This window comes from Giraffa tippelskirchi, chromosome 1 (genome assembly GCF_054371585.1).
Source record: "Giraffa tippelskirchi isolate mGirTip1 chromosome 1, T2T-mGirTip1v1.2.pri, whole genome shotgun sequence".
Taxonomy (NCBI): Eukaryota; Metazoa; Chordata; class Mammalia; order Artiodactyla; family Giraffidae; genus Giraffa; species Giraffa tippelskirchi.
This window is the reverse complement of record NC_137275.1, coordinates 51,842,287-51,850,781: the sequence shown is the minus strand read 5'-3', so window position 1 is coordinate 51,850,781 and position 8,495 is coordinate 51,842,287.

Here is an 8,495-nt window from a genome sequence, read left to right as displayed (position 1 = left end):
TTTGCCTGTGTGAGGTCTGGTATGTGTTAGCAAATAACATTTTTTTCAAAAAATCATAGAATGGATCTGGGCTAAGTGGATAATTGCAGCTACACATTCCCTCTAAATAAGAGAAGATCCTGTAGGATCCAAAAAGTTTTAAAATTGATTAGAAGTGCTTTATAAAAAGAAAACCTCAAAATAACCTTCTTACCTGCCCACCGTTGCTAACACCAGCATGCTTTAAATTAATAGCAATTATATAACTGCACAATTCTAATTTTTAATGTAAGAAGCCATTCAAACACTTTAACTATTCTTTCAAATTGGCTCCCATAATAAAAGAACCATTAAGGGATAAGTGCTGTTCCAAAAACTCTTCTCCAGAAAGAGAGAGAGAGAAAACTGGCTCCTTCTCTTTGGCCAGTAATCCACATTTTAATTGAATTTTCATGAGATGATAGATGTTGTACTGTATTCCAAGTCTATATGCTAAATTAACAAGGCTGTCTGCTTAGTTTCCTCTTTTGAAGGCACGCTGAGAAGAATTTCTGCTAATTCTCTTACACGATGTGATGTTTCAGATTGTTGGTTGGTGCCTGTAGTCGCCATCTCCAAGTTAGCGCTAGGCTGGGGCACAAGCCATCTGGTTGGAGGAAGGACTCCCAGCTGAATAATGTTCAATCAGCAAGGAAGAATATATCTCAATATTTCAAAGGCATCCACGAAAACATTTAAAACTTCGTAACAACATTTTTAAAGACTTATTTATGCATCTATTTATGGGAAGTACATGTCTCCAGTGTTGACTACAGGTAGTTCATATTTGTCTATAAAATAAGAGTGATGAATGGTACAACATAGAAAAACAGGAAATTTCAGCAAATTCTAGCACACAAGTATTCAATTACTTCCCTTGCTTTGTGCATTTAGAAAACTTGGAGGCTAAATTCGATAGCTTATTTTTCTCCTTATTCTGAATAGTTTCACAGCCACAGTCTTGAAGGGTGACAGGTTCTCTAGAAATAAGAGGACTCGGGGTAGAGGAATATTATTGAATTTTGCTATTTGGAGTTTTGAGACTGTTTAACATTTTGTCATAATAGTCATTTTACTTTTTAAATTTCTAGACACAATAGACTTTTCCAATTAGTCAAAATAAAATATAAATTCGTTCATCATTCTAGTGCCCCCAAATAGCACACCAAATGACCACTATCTACGTCTTACAAACTAAAGGGGTCAGATATACTGTGCTTCACTTGAGACGCCCAAACAATGTAGTCTGGACTTGAGGCATGGCGGCCACAAAATTGCCAGGAGGTCATATACAGACATCCCCTAGAGGAGGAAATGGTAACCCACTCCAGGATTCTTGCCTGGAGAATCCCCATGGACAGAAGAGCCTGGTGAGTCACAGTCCATGGGGTCACAAAGAGTCAGACACGACTGAGCACACATGCATAGACAGACATTGGCCCAGGGTTTGGAGATGCTCTAGTAGAAACTGATCCCCAGGCATCCTGAGAACTAGGTCCAAACTTCAAGCAAACTCCTCACATCTATCTTGATCCAAATCTTATCCCTCAAAATAGATCAGCCACTAACAGTTTTTGCAATCCATTTATCCCATGACCTTTTCTGTAACATTAACTTTTATAGGTTGAATTGTGTCCTCCCACATTTATGTGCTGAATTCTTAATGCCCAGTACATGTCTTTGGAAATAAGGTGATGGCAAATATAGTTAGTTAACATGAGGTCATATTTTAGTAGGTTGGACTCTCAATCTAACATGACTGAAGTCCTCATAAAAAGGGAAAATTTGGACACAGACATATGCACACAGAGAGAACACCTTGGGAAAATGAAGGCAGACACTGGGGTGCTTTCACAAGCCAAAGTTTTCACCAAAGAGTGTCAGCAAACCACCAGAAGCTAGGGGAAAGGTATGAAACAGATGTTCTCTCAAAACCAGTGGATGTAACCAACCATCTTGATTCCAGACTCCTAGGCACCAAAAGTGTGAGACAATAAATTTCTATTTTTTGAGCCACCCATTTTGCTATGACAGCCCTAGCAAATTACTACACTAACCCAAGCTCTTTCTTTCAAATACTCTAATAGAACCATGAATAATCCAAGTTTAAATAGTGATGTCAGATATGCTTATCTTTAGTGATGAGCTAATTTGTCATGTTTAGGGTAGAGGAAAGAGATAAAACAGTATGGCCAGAAAGCCAAAGTTCTCCTGTATTCTTAAGAATAAAGCTATCATTGACATTTAATTGAAAATACTGAACAAAACCTCATCAGTGGTGAATGTTTGCATATCTCCTCAGATATCAAGTAAAGCATGTCTTCTCTGGGTGGTATCTTCCTCAAGAGTATGGTGACAGGCCTAGACAAAATAACTATTAAGGACTCGTCTACTTCTGTAATCTATTAATTATTATAATGTCATTTCTTATTGTAAAATAATACTCTCAATACCAAAAAAATCCAGAAATCTTAAAAAAAAGTTCACACATATTTACAGCTCCCAGAGAAACCACTCTTTGGAATATAGTCTGCATCTTAATTCAATAAACAGACAATATGTGAAATGTTTATTTGCATTCAATATGTTTTTAAAAAGTATTTGAGGTGGCTTCCCATAAATTCCTAATATTCAAAAAGACTACTGATATTCAGCTAGAAGTTGTAGGGCTATGTAATGAACACAAGGACCTCTTTGCCCAAATATAAGGATGCTAACAAGAATGGCTAAAGGGGCTTCCTTGGTGGCTCAGAGGTAAAGAATCCACCTGCCAATGCAGAAGACACAGGTTCAATCCCTGGTCTGGGAAGATCCCACATGCCTCAGAGCAACTAAGCTCATGTGCCACAACTGTTGAGCCTGTGCTCTATCTAGAGCCCGTGCCCTGCAATAAGACATGCCACTTCAATGAGAAGCTTGTACACCACAATTAGAAGGTAACCCCTACTTGCCACAACTATAGAAAAGCCCACAAAGCAATGAAGACTCAGCATAGCCAAAAAACAAATTTTTAAAAAAATAGCTGAGGATGATCCCCAATATGTATTCCAAGAGAGCAGAACTTTACCTGTTTGTCTGCCTCTATGTCCTTTGGTGGCCACTCCAAGTTTCTTGCAGAAATTTCCCTAAAATGGGACCAAGAATCAGGGACAGTTATTTGAAAGCTTTGAAGATGAAAAGTTATTTGAGGAAACTGATCTACCTAGCGTTTTCAAGGCTTCCTATTGCAGTCAACCAGGGGCAATCATTGCTGGAGGTGACCACAATTACAAGGTCTGAGCACCCTGGAAACCACTCATCTTTGAGGCATATTAGGTCTTCCTGAATAGATGAGGTTATTCATAGCACTGTGCCTCTTTGAAACAAATATATTGAAGCTCTTTTCAGAGTACTCAGACACTACTAACACTCTCTGTGAAATAAATGATGTAGTGACTTTGAGGTGTTGTTTTTGTTTAGTCACTAAGTCGTGTCCATCTCTTTTGTGACCCTATGGACTGTAGCCCACCAGGCTCCTCCGTCCATGGGATTTCCAGGAAAGAATACTGGAGTGGGCTGCCATTTCCTTCTCTGGGGGAATCTTCCCCACCTAGGGATCAAACTCTTGTCTCCTGCATTGCAGATGGATTCTTTGCCACTGAGCCACACTTTCTTCTTTAGCCTGATGTTTGCAACTGTTCAGAATCAAAGGTGCTAAGCGCTAAGTCACTCAGTCGTGTCCGACTCTTTACAACCCCAAGGACTGTAGCCTGCCTCTGTCCATGGGATTCTCCAGGCAAGAATACTGGCATGGGTTGCCATTTCCTCCTTCAGAATCAAAGTTGCTGGCACATCTATTATGTGCTAAATACTGGAGATCCAAAGTGAAATGAGTAAACATAGTCCTTTTCCTTGAAGAGCCTACAGACTAGGAACAGAGCTAGACAAACATATAATTACAGAAGAGTGTGATGAGGTTATTATAGGGGAAGGGTAACACAGTCTATGAACTCATAGTATAAGCTCACTAAAAATTTGATGAATGAAAAAATTAAAGAGTTGCTTGGGAGCACTTGACCAGGATAACTAATTCAGGCTTGGAGGATCAGAGAAGGCTTCAAGGAGGAAATAATATTCAAACTGAGACCTGAAGAATGAGTAGAAATTTGAAAATGGAGAAAGAGAAGGGATGGCCACAGGAGAAAGTATTTTAAGTAATTCAGTTCAGTTCAGTCACTCAGTCATGTCCAACTCTTTGCAACCCCATGGACTGCAGCACACAAGGCTTCCCTGTCCATCACCAACTCCTGGAGCTTTCTCAAACTGAAGTCCATTGAGTCGGTGATGCCATCCAACCATCTCATCCTCTGTCGTCCCCTTCTCCTCCTGCCTTCAATCTTTCCCAGCAATGGGGTCTTTTCCAATGTGTCAGTTCTTTGCATCAGATGGCAAAATTATTGAGTTCAGCTTCAGCATCAGTCCTTCCAACTGGAGAAGGGAATGGCAAACCACTTCAGTATTCTTGCCTTGAGAACCCCATGAACAGTATGAAAAGGCAAAAATTTTAAGTAGAAGGAAGAGCAAATAAAAAAGCAGGAGTTAAAAAGACAATGTGCCACCCTGGAGAAATTGAAACAAACCTAGGATGACTGAAGTGCAGAGTCAAATAACATAAGTCTAGAAAATAAGCAAGGACCAGAGACTGCACAGATTTGGAAGCAATGTCAAGAAGATTGAATTTTATCTTAGAAACAACAGAGAGCCATGGAGAGTTTTAGGTGGTTGACCAAGATTATAACCAAATTTGCATTTAGATGATCATTCTTGCTACAGGAGGAATCTAATAATAGAGCAAGGAATGGTAGTGGTCTGGACTGGAAAATGGCATGTAGGAAAAAAAAGGCACTCTTCCAAAAATATTTAGGAGGTATAGTCAAAGAGGCTGGGAACTAGACATGGAGGAAAAGGGAGAGAAATGAAAGATGATCTTCAGATTTCTGGGGATATGATGTTTTAGTTACCTACATCATGGTATAGCAAACCACTTAACATTTAGTGGCTAAACAAATGACTGCTTTCTTATTTCTCATGATTTTATGAGTAGATGGTGTTCCATTTGGTGGTTCTTCTGCTGATCTTGCTTGTGCTCTTTCACATGTTTGCAGTCAGCTGGAGTTAGGCCATCCAAGGTGGCTTCAAGAACATGCCTAGGACCTTGGTGCAAACGACTGGGAAACTGGCTCAGTTGAAATGTTGGGAGAGCTGGGCCTCTCTCTTTCCATGTAGACTCATAAGGACTCTACAGAAGGGTAGCTGGACATCTTAGGTGCTAGTTCAAGGCTCCCAAAAGTGCAAAGGTGGAAGCTGTCAGTGTCATGTCTCACTTCTGCCATATTCTACTGGTTAAAGTGGGTCACAGAGCCAGGCAGATTCAATGTAGGAGGGTCTAAAATACCAGTAGGAATATGGGAAGGTATGGTTCAGTGGGCCGTCTTGGTAAATGGCTATAACATGCTGATACCATTCGCTAAGGATAGAAAAACTAGAGAAGGAACATCTTTGAGGGAAGGAGAGCTTTTAAGTTGAATTTTGGGTAAACTGAGCTTGAGATGTATTTAAGATATCCAGTAGGTCAGCAGATATGTATAGGAATCTATAACTTAGGATGGAAGACTGTACTACAGATGTAAATCTGAGAGTCCTCATCATACGATAATTAAGGCAAGAAGACAGAACATTGAGAGGACAAGAGACCCGGTTAGAAAACTAAGAAACTCCAACATTTAAAGACTGGGATTGTGTAGAAGAACCTTAAAGACAGACTGAGAAGGTAAAGTCAAAAGTGTAGCAAGAAAATCAGGAGAGATTTGAGTGGTATAATCCAAGGAAGATTGGTGGAGTTGGATGCCTTCAAAGAGGCTATTAGAATACGCTAGGTGATGCTGTAGTAACAAGCTAACCCCGCATATCACAGAGGCTTTACACTATCAGTTTATTTCCTCCTCACACTCAGTCTGCTGCAGAACTCGGAGGAAACTCACCCTCAAAAGTGACCCAAGGGTCCAGCCTGGTTCCATCCTGAATCTCTGCCACCTGAAGTTAAGTCAAAACAGGGTAAGAGCATGAAGAGCTCACATCAGTTTCCTGAAGAGCTTTTGGCCAGAGGTAGGTTTCAAACTTACTATAGTGGAGACTGGAAAATGCAAGAAGAGATTGCCCTGGTAGTCCAGTGGTAAAGAATCCACCTACCAATGCAGGGGACATGGGTTTGATACCTGATCAGGGAAATTCCACATGCCTCAGGGCAATTAAGCCTGCGTGTCACAAGTACTGAAGCCTTCACGCCGTCGAGCCTGCACTCTGCAAGAGAAGCCATCACAATGAGAAGCCCATGCACAGCAACTGCAGAGTAGCCCCTGTTCCCCGCATCTACAGAAAGCCGGTGTGTAGCAATGAAGACCCAGCAAAGCCAAAAGTAAAGATTTATTATTTTTAAGAGTCAACAAATATTCATATTATAAAAAATAAAACTTTTTTTAAAAAGAAAGAAAATGCATCCAAGAAGAAGAAAATAACATAGAATCCTGTGAATGCATAATATAGTTTTTGCCACAAAGATCAAGAAAGTGAGAACCAAAAAGCGTCTTGAATAAAGTAACAAAATTATGTTTGTGCCCTAAGTAACTCACTATAGTGAAAGTGAAAATGTTAGTCCCACTAACATAAAATGTTGTGTCCCACTCTTTGCGATCCCATGGATCATAGCCAGCCAGGCTCCTCTGTCCTTGGAATTCTCCAGGCAAGAACACTGGGTGGGTAGCCATGCCCTTCTCCAGGGATATTGCTGATCCTGGGATCAAACCCCGGTCTCCCTCATTGCAGGCAGATTCTTTATTGTCTGAGCCACCAGGGAAGCCCAATTCACCATAATGGGTCTTCAAAAAAGATGTTTATTGAGATGGTTAAAGCACCCACTGCATGTTTAAATGTGCTCAAACTCATTCTAAATAATCTCTAATAACTCTTCTAGACCTTAGGGACCTTGTCTTTCAATACTTAGCTCTTCCAGTCTATGTAATAACACCTACCAAAAATATGAAATATCTGTAAGGTGTCTTCCATCACAGTAAAAGCCAATTTGGATGAGTGTATGGTCCATCTGTCTGACTTTTCTTTTCAGTCAAAAATATGAATCAATGGAGACAGTGGCTTTGTGGATGCTCTAGTCTAAGCCAGAATCTTTAATCACATTGTCTTCTCTTATGACAAGTAATTAGAAATGACTGTTTCCTACTAGTCTGCATTACAAGATAATTATTTCCCTTTAACATTCACTGGCTGCTTGGCATTGCAAGACTGTGGCATTATTAAAAATACATGAATTATTGGAGAAAGTGGTCAAAAAGGAGCTGTTTTTCAGATTTCAGGGTCAACTTTAGTCACAAGGAAGAGGCCAATTGGGAGGGACTGAAGGTTCCATGAAAATCCCACTTTGAAATTTTTCAGGGGGTAGTTCTGAGGATGTTGGTTCGCCAATGTTCAAAAAAATCTCCTTTTAAAATCAGCTCTCCTCCTTGCATGCTCAGTTGCTTCAGTCAGGTCCAACTCTGTGCTACCCTATGGACAGTAACCTGCCAGGCTCCTCTGTCCATGGGATTCTCCAGGCAAGAATACTGGAGTGGGTTGCCATGCCTTCCTCCAGGGGATCTTCCCAACCCAGAGACTGAACCCAGGTCTCCCACATTGCAGGTGGATTCTTTACCATCTGAGGCACCAGGGAAGCCCCTAAGCCAGAGGGTAAGCCCATGAAATTAACAAGGTGAGGTAGTGATGAACAAAAAAGAATATTCTGTTTCCAATAAGGAGAAATGATCAGTTAGCACCAATTGAGGGTGAAACCACCCCCTTCACCAGGGAGGAAGAATTTTAATATTCAGTAAATGAAAAAGAAAGAGGCCTGGAGAAAATCAGCCCAAGAAAAGTATTTTAGGGTGGTGGGCAAACATCATATTTACTTGTAGCACCATTTCCCCTAATGATGGGAAAGAATCAATTATTTTAAAAACATTAGCGTGGAGAGTAAAAGATGCCTTCAAATTACAGTTCAGTTCTCCCTCTGGCAAAAATCAATCTAAGTTAGAAAAATGATAATGTTCAAGTAATAGAAGCATACAGTGCAGAGAAACTTTTCACAGGACATATTCTTCATAGTTGTAACTAAGAATTATTGCCACTAACAGGATAATGCCTTCTGCTGCTTTCGTTACACATCTCCAAGGAAGAAACATGAGTTAAAAGCTTACAATTCCAACATTTTTGTTTAACGCCACAGAAAATATATTCCCATTTAGAAAGACAGTATGGTTTCACAAACATGACAATTTCTTTGACATAGATATCTGAGCAGGTGAGAATAAGGGAGGAGTGTCCACACAGTAAAACTGGTTGATCTTATCGGGTCTGTAGAGAGACACACACAACATCAGAATGCTCTGTGC